Raw genomic sequence first — 17,158 nt, forward strand, 5'->3', positions numbered from 1 at the left:
TTGTCACATGCATATTTTCCTGTTCTGCTTTTCTCTGCTTGTATTTTTTTGTTTTCTGTGGGGTTTTTTTGGTTTTTTTGATTGGTTGGCTTTTTTGTTTTGTTTTATTTTCTTCAACCTTTGCAGTCTTAGCTTGCTGGCAGGATTTGCCCAGGCTTTGGGCAAATCAACTCAGTTGTGCCCATTTTCACTCTCTCATATGTATTTTCCCAAAAATATCCTGCCAAACCTCCCATGAGTTCTATTCACTAATCCTGCTATCATTGTCATAGATACCCATATTCTCCTATCTTATAAACACTGCACCATCTCATAATTATTTTTTTCAAAATCTCTTCTTAATTTTCTCTTTTGTTCTTAGTATTTCTTTCATGGCTGTTTTTTATTTTTCTAATTCTCTGCCGCCCTCTCTTTTAGATATTAGATATTTTAGATATTATAAAGTATCCTAGTTATCCTAATTTCTATTAGTGACTCATTCTCATTTATTTTCTGTAGAGTGTATTATTTATTTATTTTCTTTCTCTCTCTCTCTTTTCAATCCGTGGTCTTTCTTGACTTCCTCTATTATTTTTCTCACTTCTTGTAACAGTCAATCTTTTTTTTTCTACCTTTATCCTGTTGCTTATTTTTGTTTACCCTATTTACACCCCATACAGTGTATTTTCTGACAGCTACACAACAGTTCTTTCAAAAGTAAAGTAAGAGAGAAGTTCCCAGTGAAAACCTCATTTACTATCAATGCTTTACACCTGATAACTTTTATCATTTACACCTTACTATTTGTGCAAAGAAAACACATAAACAGCCCTAACTAAATACTTCCCCCTTTGCCCTAAATGGCATTATTTTGTTGTCTTATGAGCACCCATAAAAATTTTGATAGATGTTTAGCAAATTATTTAAAGAAAAGCTAGAGATGGAAATCTACTGTTCAATACTCAGATTTTTCTTTTGGAGATAATTTCCTGGAAGGTCTTTGACATTTATTTTAAGGGGAGATTATGATTTAAAACAATAAAGTCCATTTAACAAAGAAGAGAAAATGAAAACAATTATCTTTCTACATTAAGGAACAAAAAGAAACAACTGTAATTTTGAAAACCTGAATAGTCAGTATATGTATAATATTCTCCACAGTATTCTGTATATATTGATAGACATTAAAACAATGTTATATAATATTCTCATAATTGTTCAAAGAAGTTTATAAAGAGGTCAAAAACATTTTATTGATTTATATATTTATTTTTTTCATTTTTTACTAATTATTTATATATGTGTCTTTTAGACGATTTCTTTAGTAAGTGTTTCCCTACAATTTGAATGCATTTTTACTGAATAAATCAAATTGGCTTTGCTTCATAGATATTACCTTAAGAGAAGTTTAGCAGATTCAAGACCATTTTTTATGACATGTTTTCGAATAGGAATCGGTTATGTTATCAGACTGCCCTTTGAACTTATTTTAAAGTTTGTGAAAAGTAGTCAAGTTACCATTTCTTTCCTTTCCAAGTCTTTGAGGAAGCATTTAATCTGGTATATTTTAAGAAGTAATCAGGACATAAAAAGTGTTGAAGAATTGTCTGCTTTACAACACAGCAGTTTATCGGTCTAGATAAGAATTGGATTTTAAACTTAGATGATTAGTATATAACTCTTTTAATAGACTTCTATTATTTTGTCAGAGTAGTTGATGTGACATCTTTGTTGAACACCTTTACGTGATAAATCTCCAAGTGGCACATACCTTCTAAAATAAATTCTGGTACTGGAAGCTCAAATTCTCTTTCCTCTAGTAACTTAATAAAAGTGTATATTTCAAGTTTTCTTAACTGTTTTTATGTAAGTCAACACTTCTGGGTATTATAAAGGCCATAAATTATAAAATGGCTACTTCAAAGTAGATTAACAGATTATGTAATACATGCATCTAAATTACATTGATTTTAATTACTTTAACTTGATAAAGATTTCTGGTTTTAATATTTCCTATTAAAATTAGATATTGATTTATAATAATTTATTTTCTCTTAAAGATAAAATACTTTAAAATAAGCAGTACGGGGTAATTTTTTTAAAATAACTTAATTTGTTTCAATCTATTCCTTTAAGCATCTTTATCTAAAGTAATTTCCTAAGTATCTTCTGAATAAAGTTCTCTATTTAAGCTTATTTTGGATTTACAGAAAATTGCAGATGGAAACAAATTTTAAAAAGATTAAAAGATTAAACTGGAGAAGGTCTGGAAAGAGGGGAGGATGCAGATATGATAATGGTAGTAATACTGTATGATATTAACATCAGGATTCAAGGATGTGAGTTCTGAAGCTTATAGACTCTACTTGAGCACAAGAGACTGTTCAAGTCTGAGGGAAAAGATACAAATCTTTGCCGTGCAGAAGCTTTTTAGTTCAATGTAGTCCCATTTGTTTATGTTTGCTTTTGCTGCCTTTGCTTTCAGTTGGATTAAAAAAAAAAAATCATCACCAAGACCAATGTCAAGGACTGCCTGTGTTCCTTTCTAGGAGTTTTGTGGTTTCTGGTCTCATTTTGAGTTAGTTTTTGCATATGGTGTAAGACACTAGTCTAGGTCTAGTTTCATTCTTTTGCATGTGTCTGTCCAGTTTTCCCAAAACCATTTATTTAAAAGACTGTCATTTCCCCATTGTATATTCTTGGCTCCTTGGTTGAAAATTAATTGACCATATACACATGGGCTTATTTCTGGGTTCTCTATTCTGTTCCATTGACCTATGTGTTTGTTTTTATGCCAATGCCGTACTGGCTTGATTACTACAGATTTGTGATATAGTTTGAAATCAGGCACCATGATGCTTCCAGGTTTGTTCTTCTTTCCTAAGATTGCTTTTGATATTTTGTGGTTCCATACAAAGTTCTCATCTCAAGAAAAAAGAAAAAGAATTTTTGTAACTATGTATGGTGACAGATGGTAACTCGACTTATTGTGTTGACCATTTCACAGTGTATACAAATATTGAATCATTATGTTGCACACCTGAAACTAATATAATTTTATATGTCAATTATACCTCAATAATAAAAATAAGGGTACAAACCATTGACCACTATAAGGCAACATTAAATAAAATGTACATTGAGTAGTTTTCCATAGAGATATGATTGAAATACTAATGCACTTCTAAGTGTTTTTCCCCACAAGTTTTACTAAAACACAACTTTATCATTACCTAAGATTGATACTTTCCCTGGAAGAAGAGTGGACCTACTTATTAGTAATATCTTCAAGGCAAACTACATTTAATACTACCTGACTACATACTCTTTTCATCCAGCATAATAATAAATGTGAGCAATGGAACATAATATTAAATCATCCATACCTAGCACTTAAAGAAGAGAACCATCAAAATGAGCATCTTCATTTTTTTCTTCAAGTAGAAAATCAAACAGGTAGAAAGAGGCAAATGCAGCAACCATTTTATCCTACATAGACATTAAATAACTCACATTAATGCTTTAGACTTCTCCCATGCTCCCCAAAGTGCAGAATAAATCCATAAATTAGAGCTAACACATGAGATTTTAATGACACTAAATTCTGATTATATGTACTTAGGAAAATAATCCCTTAGTTTATTTTTACCTTTTTTAGTTGTTATTTATACAGAAAACTTATAGTACTGTTTTCAGAACACATTATTAGGACTTCTAGACTATTTCTCTACTTATAAGAAGAATCATAGTTGTCTACCATGTTAGTTATTAAAGATGGGGACAAAATTATGGCTTAATTGTTTAACATTATTTTTGAGTATCCATCATGTTCCTCTTCTTTTCTATTGCCAAACTGCCACAAGAGTAATTTGTAGCTATATCTGAATTTTTTAACCATCAACTTATTTTAAAAACATTTCTATTTTAGTTCCTTCTCCTATTCCTAAATGTTAACAGTTCCTCCAATACTTGAAGTGTTGAATTCTCATTTCCTAAAATGGACAATTATGGACTTTCTCAATCTGACTGAAGGCAAGTATTCTTCCTTTTCTTCTGTGACCTTTCTAAGTGAATGACTAGGCGTCCCCAGTCTAGTGTTTATTGAATAGTTTTGCCCAAATTCCCATGCCTGGAAATGCTTGAAGAGGTAATTCTGTTCCAACCCTACCCAGTGAAAAGGGTCAGCTTGAGTCACACTTAACTATCAGTCTTTCTAAGTCTATTCTTTCATCTACAATGTCTGAAATCTAATCTGTATTATCAAATATGTTAGTCTATGTTCCTTTACTACTGTGTTGTCGGATGGGTATATTTTAGTGCATTTATACAAGGGGTTACAAATCTAAATGTCTCTCATGGTCGGGTGATAAGTTAGTGAATCAGCCCAGTGTGACTGCAGTATGTGTATATTGTAACAGTGGAAGGAGCTGTTGTGACTTGCAGAATGTGCCACCCCATTCAAGGAAGCAATCCTTTCTCAGCTCCACCCAAATGGTCCTCTATAAAGATACAGGGTTCATGTTGCCAGATCTTTTTATTAACAAATAAATAAATAAATAGATAAATAAATAAAGTTTAATAAATAAATTGGAACTTTGAATTTTTTTGTATATTTTTTCGATTTTTAGAAGTTGGCTCAAAATTTTGAAAAATATAGGATGGACTTCATTCAGCCACAGGTCACAGTGTGCTTGCAAACTCTTACTTATATCACTACTGAATCCATTCATCCACACATTTAACGAATGCATTTCTGTGTATCAGGCCCTGTGCCGATTACTAGAAAGAGTGGTGAATAAGGTAATGGTGAATAAGGTAAGGCCCTTACTCTCAAGGATTAAAATCAAATGAGCACACATTATAATATTTTCCAGGCAGACATATTTAGTATTTTGATTTGCTTGAACAATAAATCCTATGACTAATAGTAAACCTTTGCTACAATAAAAACAAAATAGCAAAAGAAAAATTTCATATGAACCAACAAAGGTCAAAACAATAACTGTCTTCTTCACACACATGCACAAATGTGCACACGTGTATATGGGTGAAATAGATCAGACAATACTATATTCTGACACTGAATCTTCTGTCATGCTCACCTGCAACTGAGGAATATATATATATATATAAAACTATATTGTATATATGTGTGCATATATATATGCCTATATTAATACTGGGCTTCAAAGCAATATTCTGTAGGAATATTATTGTACTGTCTCAATTTAGCACTGATTTCAACAGTATCTTTATGACATTTATGAATAGTCTGTGATTTTTTTCAAATTCTCAGGTAAGTTGATGGCATTGAAACATGGAGTAACTTCACTAAAGAGACAAAAGAGTGTGCAATAAAAAATAACTAATAATTCTAAATTCTGTTATATTTTTTAAAAAGCAGAACATATCACCTACAGGGTACAGAAATAACCAAATTCTCCAGAGAGTTTTAAATCTGTTTCTCAGCTTGTGTTTTCTGAAAATAAGAGACATATTTATGAGACATATGCAAAACTTGTCCTTCGACAAATCTATGGAAACTATTTTTAAATTGCTTATTTCTGTTTATTTATTTATTTATTGTCATTTAAAAATGTCCCACAGGTCTGTTGTGTGAAGCAGTTGAAATAAATGTACAGTAAAGAAAATGGGAAAATATGAGAGTGGGGAAGAAAAAGGAACATTTAGTGTATAGTGTATACTGGAGAAAGTCTTTTTTTTTTTCATTATCCTTCTCCTCCAATTCATCCTCCTCCTCCTCCTCCTCTTCTTCTTCTTCCCAAATATGCCTTAATAAGCAAAATAGGGATTATATGGAAAAATACAATTTATCTCTCACATTTAAGTACTGGAAGCAAAATGGTTTGTGAGTTTGATTGATACAGAATATTCTACAAAATAATCAATAGCCAAGCAGTTTCTTTAATGGATCAAACATAAGATTCAACAAATTATAAGGACTGTATTTATTACACAAGAAATCACGAGAAGGGAAAGATGCTTTCCCCTCCTTTAGAGCAGCTCCATGCAACTGGATTACAGCTAGAAGGTCAACGTGTCCTCCCAGTGGACACAAATCAGTCCTGATATGAGGAGCTAGAAACAGAAAAGATTAAACTCTGATTACTTCTTTGAAGATGAGATGTTTTTAAATCAGAGTTGGCAAATCCTGCCACAAGTGCCTCTGTCAGGGATGAAAATCTATTGACATTAGCGGTTCAATATAAAATCCAAAATGCACTTCATTAAGTATTTTTCTTTAAAGCTATCATGTAGACTTCCATTTACACTAAGTGCATAAGGTTTTGAAGGGCTTTAATGATCAATTTTTTAAGTTCTTTGATGTCTAGAAATTTCTTGAAATAAAATCTTTTAAAATTAATTGAAAGTGAAATTTACTAAAGGCAAATGCTCACACAAATCAATTAGTTCAGCTTTAATCCAAAAAGCTAAATCCACAATTTCTAAATGGAGTCTAAACTTTGAAAATGAGTTCTCCTTTCCTTCTGTAGAATGAATAATTTGGGAGAGAAATCTAAAAATAAGATGATGTAATTAGAATTAAAATTCCAAACCATAACATTCATGGGGTATTCCTATTTACTAAATTCTTCTGGCGTGTGACTTATAAATGCTCCTCAAAAGTGAAATTGATATGCAGACACAAAATTTTCCAAACCTTGAAGTAAAAATGGTCACCTAAAGTAGTACAGGCTGAAAACAAATGGGGATCCCCATCACTCTACTTTAGAGCATTCCAAGGTATTGGACTCCCATTTCTGCTCCAGGAGCTCTGCTGGTGAAGGGAAACTTCTGGTGAAAAATCTGCCAACTTGTAGAAAATACAGGATTAGAAAAAGAGGAGGATGTGGTGGAAAACTGAAGAGGAAACATTTACAGAAGCCTGCAGTTTCTCTGCAGTTAGAATTGTTAGCAACTATAGAAAGATTTAGGGATTCAGCTTATTCGCTATGGAGAGAAGAGACTGGAAAAATGGCTAATAAGAAACATGGAGAAAAATCATCATGAAGAGTTGCAGAAGTGCTAAGCACAACGAGATTTATGTAGTTTAATACAATAACATGGTTTTTAAACATCTGCTCTATGCCAGACACTCTTCTAAGGTACTCACATATATTGATGTATTCACAGATAGCAGTCCTATGAAGGAGGAACAGAGGGTCAAGAGAAGTGAGGTACTTGCCCAAGGTTCACTCACCAAAAAAGTCTAGCTCAGGATCGAGCTCTGAGCTATCAACCACTATTGTATTTCGTGGACTCAATCTTCTGGAAAACAGATTGTCAAACCCAGAAATCAGTTAAAGAGACCGGGCATCTATGAATTAGTTCAACCGACATCATCAAGCCATTTTGTCCTCAGGACATTTTGTGACTTGTATTCAACATATGTACTGTAATTTTACATCAAGGTAGTAAAGGATGTGTTTTACGCCTTCCAGCTTTCTTCTCTAACAGTAAGCATAACTTCTCTGACCCCCCTTTTGCCATGTTCTCACTCTGCTAGAATCATGTATTTTCTATAAATTGGCAGATTTTTCACCAGAAGAGTCCCTTCACCAGCAGAGCTCCTGGAGCAGACATGGGAGGCCTACACTTTATTTTATTTTATTTTAATTTATTTATTTTTTAAAATTAATTTTTATTGGAGCATAGTTGATTTACAATGTTGTGTTAGTTTCTGCTGTACAGGAAAGTGAATCAATTATACATATACATATATCCACTCTTTTTTAGATTCTTTTATTGTATAGGTCATTACAGAGTATTGAATAGAGTTCCCTGTGCTATATAGTAGGTCCTTAATGGTTGTCTATTTTATATATAGTAGTGTATATGTCAATCCCAATCTCCCAATTTAAACCTCTCCCCCATCCCTCCCCCGATAACCATAAGATTGTTTTTTACATCTATGACTCTATTTCTCTTTTGTAAATAAGTTTATTTTTACCATTTTTTTAGATTCCACATATAAGCGATATCATATGATATTTGTCTTTCTCTGTCTGTCTTACTTCACTCAGTATGACAATCTCTAGGTCCATCCAGGTTGCCACAAATGGCATTATTTCATTTTTTTATGGATGAGTAATATTCCACTGTATATATGTACCACATCTTTATCCATTCCTCTGTCGATGAACATTTAGGTTGCTTCCATGACCTGGTTATTGTAAATAGTGCTGCAATGAATACTGGGTTGTGTGTATTTTTTGAATTATAGTGTTCTCCAGATATATGCCCAGGAGTGGGATTACTGGATCATATGATAGCTCTATTTTTAGTTTTTTAAGGAACCTCCATACTGTTCTCCATAGTAGCTGTATCAATTTACATTCCCACCAACAGTGTAAGAGGGTTCCTTTTTCTCCACTCCCTCTCCAGCATTTATTATTTGTAGATTTTTTGATGATGGCCATTCTGACCGGTGTGAGGTGATATCTCATTGTAGTTTTGATTTGCATAGCTCCAATAATTAGAGATGTTGAGCATCTTTTCATGTGCCTCTAGGCCTCCACTTTAGAATGCTCTAAACCAGAGTAATGGGGACCTCTTGAAATGAACTTTGTTTCTCATAACAATTGTCAAAAAGGAGCCAAGGTGTTCAGGACCACCTATAAAGAAGTTGACTCCTGACCATATGCTGTAGAGACAACCCCTCCATCTCTGTTGTTGTGACTGTTGATCAAAGTACTCCTTTGCAAATCTCTTCCCATGACCCACACAGTAGCTGTTGGTAAATATCAGGAATCACCAGGATTCTCTATGGATTGCAATAAGCTCAAAATTAATTATAATTTTAGTTCTTAATACTCAAAAGGAAAGTATGGAGAAAGGTGGGAGTGACAATTCAGCAAACCCCAAATGTTGAAATAGGAGCACTGAGAACTTCTTTCTATCTAGAATGTACTATCAAATAAGACTTCCCCTTCAGTGGGAGAGTTGACACAAAAAGAAGCCAGTGTAAACTCTCTAGCTGATATCCTTATTGGGAACTCAGTTTACACTGGAAGAAAATAACTTGCTCAAAAATGGCATTAAAATTAAATAATAAGAAATATTTAAGGGCATATAAACCATTATTAATACTTAGCTCACAAAACGATAGACTTAACAGAAAACCTATCTATGCAACTAAAAGATGAAGCATAAAAAGATTAGTTAGGTATTCAGGTGCAATTTTTCTGTCTTAAACTGTTTGAAAACATCAACTACTTTTATAAATGTTTTGAGCTATGTTGGAAAATATGGACCCATATTTTTAAGATGACTTGACGGTTTACTAAGAACTGACTTCGGAAAGAAGAGAAGTACAACTTGAAAGCAGAAAGCTTCAAATTCTTCAATTCCTTGACACATCAAAGTTATAGTCTTCCTTTTATACAGGAATATAATCTAAGATCTTTTCTAAGAATTTGTGGTCAGCAGGGGTGGGGAGAATTGTAACACTCTAGGTTTGTACGACTTTATGACACTCAGATAAGGGAAACCTTGAAGCATTATCAAGGGGAATAGCAGAAAAGAAAAATATTAGTCTGCTGAAATTTTAACTCTTTCTCTAACTGGCAACATACATGATGTGTAGCTGCATTTATCATGAGGACCACTTTCTTCTCTGTATCACCTAGTCTCCCTCCAAGCTACTGGCAATTTCAGAATGAAAACACATCCTGTTACCTACCAGGGGCAAGAAAACAAGAAATACTAGGACCCTGTCTACCACAGATGCCTTTGCAATTTCTCATTCATCCCTTCTGCAGAGATGGAGGCAAAATTCTCTGGAAAATATCTAACATATATTGATGTTATTTATGCTAATCAGGCAAACAAAGAAATGTGTGTCAAGGGCCATTGAATCAACTGTGTGCATTCTCAACTTCCATTTCAGAAAGTCTTTTGGTTTACATTGCTTAATGGTTGTTTTATTTTTCCTTCCAAATATGAGAGGTGTAATTTCTGTGGCCCTGCCTCAGTGTATGTACTGTCTTTGCCTTGCTCCAAATGGATGCAGACTCTCTTTTATTGATACCAAATCCATCTGTTAAACCTGAAATGCAGAAGACTCATGACTGGTAAAGATGCTTTCCTTCTTAACATCCTAAGTGAAGGACCATAAATTAACACTCTGATTTTCTGTTGTAAATCATCTGTATCAAGGGCAACAGTGTCCCAATACTTCATGTATTTTCCCTATAATATAATAATATAAAGAGAGAATATATGTCTTAATTTAAACAAGTACAGCTGTTTATTGACTAGGTCACCAGGAGTTGGATTCTCATAGTGTGTTTTAAAGAAAAATAATGCCAATAATTATTAATTTTGCCAGAGTTTCCTTTCTTATCTCTAAGATCTGACCTAGAGGACATGGGGGTGGAGATAAAGGTGGGGATGGTATATATGGATAATTCGTGAGTATCAAGACAGGGCTGGATTTTGATAACTTAGGAAAAATTGGTTATCAACTTCTATAAAGAGCCCCATGGAAGACAAGGAGGTACCTTGAAGTTGCTTCAGAAAAGTATGTGTTTGGGGCCAAATATTATGAAGTTGCAAATAATCCTTCTCTCCCTTCATCAGAACAGAGGAGAGAGAAATTTTGTCAGGAGAGATGAGATCAATCAGCTTTTGCTCCATCCACACAATCCTTTGTCCTTAGAGAAAAGCTTCTAGTGCCTTTGATACTAGGCATCTTGCAGTTATCTGTGCAGAATCACTGAAGGATAAAGCTTTCCTTGTCCTTTTAGTTCCTTACCATGTCTGAGAGCAATATGTTAATTAAAAATACTCAAAATTACATAGACCTCATGTAGCTATTTAGGAAGATATAAATAATTCAAAGCAAAGAACGGTTACACTAATTGGTTTCTTTAATTGATCATAAATTATGGTCTGTGAAATGTTCTTATTGATTGGTCTTGGGGTGCAACTAAATCTGGAAGCTTGATACCTAGGTGGAGAACTCACAATATTTGTCCAATTCTTACTAAATCACCTTTACAGTTAACCAAAAATTTTGTTTGTTTCAGTCACCTGACTAGAATAATCACAAAAGTTCTATTTCACATGGAGAAAGCAAATTTGGATTTACCAAAAATAAGAGCAATAGAACTTATTTATAATGTATTTTATTATTCAGGGCTTAGGTACATCAAATAATAACAATAATAATACATTATTATTATTGTTATATTATTATTAACATGTCATACTTATAATGTTCCAAACACTATTTCAAATGCTTTGTACATATTACATTAACTTAGTTAATCTTCACAATAACTCTGTGAGGCTGATATTATAATCTCTACAGATGAGGAAACTGAAACATAGATAGGTAAAGTAAAACACCCAAGATCATAGCGTTATTAAAAAATAAAACCTGAATTTGAACCCAGACAGTCTAATTTGAACCCCGAGTCTAGGTTCCTGATCATGACATTGTTATTGCATCCTTTGGTATTTTTGTTTTTTATCAACACATAACCTGATAAACTCCAGCCTGGACATTACGATTCTAAAAGATTTCACCTACAGTCAACTTCTTTTATACTTCATTGTATAAAAGTTAAGTATTATTGGGTTCACTATTATTAATAAGACATTACATAGCTGTTTGATATTATTTTACTATATTGACAATTTCTCAATTATGATAGATCTTGAAAGAGCTATCTCTAATATTACATCCCTGCTTCCACATACTTAGCTCTCTTCTTGATGATTTCGAACAAAGTGGTGAGTATAATTAATAATTGATCTGATTTTGAATCATGGCAAATATGTATATTTCTATGGACAGGAGCTTCAGGTCAAATTTGGTCTTCTAAAGGAATGGGTCAAGACATCCACCTTTGTGTAAAATTCAAGCCTCCTGTCTTCTCTTCATATCTTAAGGGTTTTTTTACCTGAACCTTAAAGATCCATAAAATTTCAGTAAATGTTACTATTTTATTTGCTTTTTTTATCTCATTTAACTGAATTCTGGAAGAGTGTTCGTTATCAAGATAATATATAACTGGACCACTATGTTACACTAGACACAAAAATTAACTCAAAATGGGTTAAAGACTTGAATGTATGACTTGAAACTATAAAAACCTAGACGAAAACTTAAGCCATAAGGTCACTGACATAGGTTTTGGTGATGATTGTTTGAATCTGATACCAAAAGCAAAAGCAACAAAAACAAAAATAAACAAGTGGGGCCGCATCAGACTAAAATGCTTCTGCATTGTAAAGGAAACCATCAACAAAATGAAAAGACAACCTACTGAATGGGGGAAATTATTTGCAAATCTGTATCTGGTAAGTACTAATATGCAAATTATATAAAGAACTCATACTACTCTAAAGCAAGCAAACAAACAATCAGAAAACAATATCATTAAAAAATGGGCAGAAGATCTGAATAAACATTTTTCAAAAGAAGACAGAGAGATGCCCAAGAGTTATGTGAAAGATGATCTACATCATGAACAATAAGGGAAATACAAATAAAAACACAGTGACATATCACCTCATGCTTATTAGAAAGACTATAATCAAAAAGACTAGAAATAACAAGTGTTGGTGAGAAGAAAAGAGAACCTATGTACACTGTTGGTAAGAATATAAATTAGTGCAACCACTATGGAAAGTAGTATGAACGTTCCTCAAAATTTAAAAACAGCTGCATATGATCCAGCAATTCCACTTCTAGATATTTATACAAATAACAAAAGCAATAACTTGAAAATATATATACACCCCCATGTTCATTGCAGCATTGTTTACAATAGCCATGATAGGAATGAGATCTTGCCATTTATAAAAACATGGGTAAATATTCAGGGAATTATTCATAGGGAATTAAGTCAGATAGAGAAGACAAATATCATATGATCTCTCTTATATGTGGAATATTACCTATATACTGTTGTCCCTCATTATCTATGGGGGATTGGTTCCAGGATCCCCTGGGTATACCGAAATCCGTGGATGTTCAAGTTCCACAGTAGGCACTTTGTATCCATGAGTTCTGCGTCCATGAATTCAACCAACCTCAGATGAAAATTGCAATCCACAGTTGGTTGAATCAGAAAATGCAAAACTTGCAAATATGGAGGCCTGACTGTATATTTATTGAAAAAAAATCTGTGTATAAGTGGACCAGTATAGCAGTTCAACCTCATGTTGTTCATGGGTCCACTGCATATAAATAAATAAACAAACAAACAAATAAAACCAAGCTCATAGATACAGAGATCTGATTGGTAGTTGTCAGACCTGAGGGGGGGGGGTGATGGGAGAAAAGGGTAAACTGTTTTTGTTTTCTAGTTTAAATACACTTATAATAAAAATGATATGTCCCTTCACTTTTAGCATTGATTGAAGAAATCACTAAGCAACCTAGATTCAGGGAAGGGGACATAGAGTCGCTCTTGATAGGATACGTATAAGTGGATCATGACACTCTAAGGTGGTTTCCTGAATGCAGAGAGAAGGGCAGGAATGAACTCTCTAAATATATGCAAAGTTTTGTCTATATGAGCACTTTACTGAAGGAAATATGCATAGCTTTCATTAATTTCTCAAAGATGTGATTAAAAAAATAGCATCTCCCTTAGGATGTCAAAATTCTTTGTTATTCCTCCCATCAAAAGAGGGGTTTATGTTCCCTCACCTGGAATCTGAACTAACTTGGACTGCTTCACCCAAAAGTGTATGGGGGAGATGATGCTGTATTACTTTTGAGGCTGTCATAAAAGAGGATGCACTTCTACCTTGTTCACTGGAACAGTCAAGCTTGGAACCTGAGTTGCCTTGTAGGCAACCTGACTACCCTATGGCTGCTATTCTCTGAAGAAGCCAAACCACTTGGAGAGTCTACTTGAAGATGCTACAATCAGGAGACCTAGCCTTGGAGTCATCCCATCACAAGCACCAGACATATGAGTGAATAAGCCTTCAGATGGTTCCAGTCCTCAGTCATCAAGTTACCCCCAGCCTTTGATTCTTCTTGGCAAATGGCCTCGGACATCATACACCCTCAGATATTAATCTCTGAATTCCTGATCCAAGTAATCCATAAGCATAATAATATTATTTTTAAATTATGATATTTCATGGGACTATATTATTAGTAGAAGCAAAATATGTGAACAAAATCACAGAGAATGGGAGGATGATATTACACAGTTCTAAGGTTTTAACATCATCTGTGAAGTGGTATAGTACTAATTTAAGGTAGACTAGGATAAAGGGAATATGTGTAGTGAAATCCCTAGAACAATCATTTTCTTAAAAATATGTATGAACAAAAGCCCAAGGAATGAAGAATCAATGGGATAAATAGAAAAATAGTAATTTGGTAGACTTCAACCAACCATATCAATAATTACATTAAACACAAATGGACTAAACACCCAACTGAAAGGAAGAGATCATTGAACTGGATAAAAAAACCAAGACCCAAATTTGGATTCTAGTCTGTGCTCTGGGATAAGTAGCTTAGTGATATTTTTTGACTCTCAGTTTCTTATCTATAATAAGGGGAAAAGCAAAACTGTCTCACAGCAAATGGGAAAGTGGGATAAAATAGGTAACCACAAATTTATGTTTGTGGAATGAATGAAAGTGAATGTAAACATGCAAACATATTTATTATGTATACAAAAATTAAAGTCAAAGTTTTGGTGAGCCCTTTATTTTTCTTGCAAACACTGGGAGATGTAGCTAGGGAGATTTTAATAGTGACCGATGGAAAATAACCAAAAGAGAAAAAGGCTTTTCTGTAATGGCAGCAAGTCTTGATGCTGGACTTAATGGAGAAGAGATCATTTTCTTAGCAAGAGCCAAAGAGGACAATAAAAATCTCCTGCTGTGGCATTCATAGACACAGGCGTATGTGGAGTCAGACTCTATTCAGGGAAAGCAGCACTTCCAGCAGTGAACACATTTGTGATGCAGGAGGAAATCACAGCGTCCCCAGAAGGGAAGTTGACACAATGGACTTGACCTACAAGGTTCAGCACTTATTACTGGAGATAACTGTGCTTATTTAAGTCACCACTTGCTACTTGGACAGTCAAATTCAATAGCTAGAGACAAAGAGCTAATCTGAAATGCTCAAAAATTTTGAATGCTATCTTTGCACAGTAAGATGCTTTTTTAGAAAGAACATTATATCTATAATTATTAGCTTAGAAACATATAAAAATAGTTCTCATTTTTCAATTACTGAATTTTTGGCAGTTGATAGCAATAATTTTAGCAAGATTTTGTTTAATACTTGTCCTCCATAAACTCTAAACTATAAGGAAATTTCTTTTTAAACTATTCTTATAGAAACCAGTTAAACCCAAAAATTGGATCAGTGAGAACAAAATGCATTTTGATACCTCAATTATTTTTCTTCTACTTTCTTCTTTTCTTCAAATTCTTTATCTCTTTAGTGACATTTACATAAAAGATGATTTATCATAAATAATGCTTAGTTACCATTTTTTTCATCTTGTAAAACTTTTAGATAGCAAAGTATATATTCTGCTTCTAATATATCTTCATAGGGTGTGAAAAATTTCCTGTAGGACTTTTAAGATTCATGATCTAACTAACATGAAATAAATTTAATACATTTAAAATAAAAAGGATCTTTAAAGTTGATTTTGCTTAACATTATGAATAGTATTGCAATAAGCAAGTTTAAAAGACTAGAATATAAATTTATATCTAATCTATAATTCTGTCTTGTATTATTTAACTTTTATATACATTTGTTAAACAATATATTATTCTTAAAATAATTTAGCTAATGTATTATTCTTAAAGGTATTTAGTTAATATATTTTCTCTTATTTTGTAATTATTATTTTATTTCCATATTTCAGTATTTGAATGTTCTTAATTTGATATTATTCATTTAAACATCTGAATTCACAAAAACCATTAATTTCCCACATGTAATGATAAATCATCATTATACGTTATGACTGGGAGTTTTTTATATTTTTCAATATAAAAAACAAATAATGAGATATTTAGTCTAGGCTATCTAGAATGCTACTAAGCTTTATATGAGAATTGTCAAATATTACTAATAAATCTAAATAAAATGCTTTGTTCACGTTAATGTGAAATAAAATTTATATTTTATGTCAAAGCAAGAAAAAATTAAACATAAAAAATTCTTCTCTGCGCTTTGGCCTCCCCTCTCCCCCGCACTGTGCATTGTGTATCTGCATTATGCATCGACCAGACTTTCTCCATCTGCAGGAATACCTGTTCAACAATAAAGAGCAACATTCTTCTAGCATCAACAAGACGACTCCTTAAAAGATAATATTCCTTCTTGATCTCCTAGGGGCACATGACCCACCACGATGACACTTAGACCTGAATTACATAAACTGTCAATAATATGCCATTTGATGTACAACCCTCTGTCTCAAGAAAAACTTACATTAAGTGTGCCTTGACTTCTAACGGGCAGAACAGCTCTCAGAGCTTTATGAGATTCTCTTCCCAGGTTATAATCCTCAAATTTGGCTCAAATAAAACTTTCCATTTCTTTCTTAGATCAACTGATTCTTTTTTTATCAACATTACTTATGCTTTTTTTTCTGATAAAGATTTGGTGATTACATATGTTATCATGGATCATTAATCATGCAAAGGTCAGGTCAGGCAGGCCAGAAATGGCATTGGAAAAGGCATCCAGAGCTTCAAACTTCTGAAGGCTGTGACTGAAACTGAAGATGAAGAGCAGATTTTGGTCAAATCTGTGACTAAAGTCCAGCTCCATGCATCTTGAATATAAAATATATTAATAAAACAAAAACACTAGTTAAGAAAGTACTTTGAGTTGTGTTCAGAAACTTTCAATTCAACCTAGTAACTGAAACATGTGTTCTGATACCAGAATTTTTGCAAAATTGGTGCTCTTGGGTCAAGACTAATCTGAATCTAGCATAACTATGGATATACTAGACCTATGTACAAGTACCTCAGGTGTCTGTACCAGTAGGGTGTTTTGCCTTATTGAAGGTAGTATAAGTTAGATCTTCTGCTACCTGTGTAACCAGAAGAATCATAATAGAAGGGAAGATTTTGCAAGTGTAAAGCATTATAGGAATAAAAATAATATAGAAAACAGAGCCTCTAATTAAAGACAAAT

The sequence above is a fragment of the Physeter macrocephalus genome, chromosome 8, assembly GCF_002837175.3.
Source record: "Physeter macrocephalus isolate SW-GA chromosome 8, ASM283717v5, whole genome shotgun sequence".
Taxonomy (NCBI): Eukaryota; Metazoa; Chordata; class Mammalia; order Artiodactyla; family Physeteridae; genus Physeter; species Physeter macrocephalus.